A 288-nucleotide genomic window follows, 5' to 3' on the forward strand; every position below is an offset into this window, starting at 1 on the left:
GTGGGGGTCCAGACACAACGCTCCCTGAGGGAGTCAGGAGGGCTGGGCTGCAGGGCACACTCAGGACAGGAGCTCTGAGGAAGTGCGAGGAGTGAACGGACTAATGAGGAGAGAGGTCAGCCTGCAATGCGCACAGAGAGAGCAGCTGGAGACTGAGGGGTGCCCTGTCCATGTCTGCAGTTTCCTCTGTTTCCTAACATCGCGCCCCCTGAAGACGCCCTCCTCTGCGCCTGTTCTAACCTACTGGGAGAAATAATTTCCTCACAATGTTCTCAGCTGCCTCAGGGA

Source organism: Pteropus vampyrus, unplaced genomic scaffold (assembly GCF_000151845.1).
Source record: "Pteropus vampyrus isolate Shadow unplaced genomic scaffold, Pvam_2.0 Scaffold845, whole genome shotgun sequence".
NCBI lineage: Eukaryota > Metazoa > Chordata > Mammalia > Chiroptera > Pteropodidae > Pteropus > Pteropus vampyrus.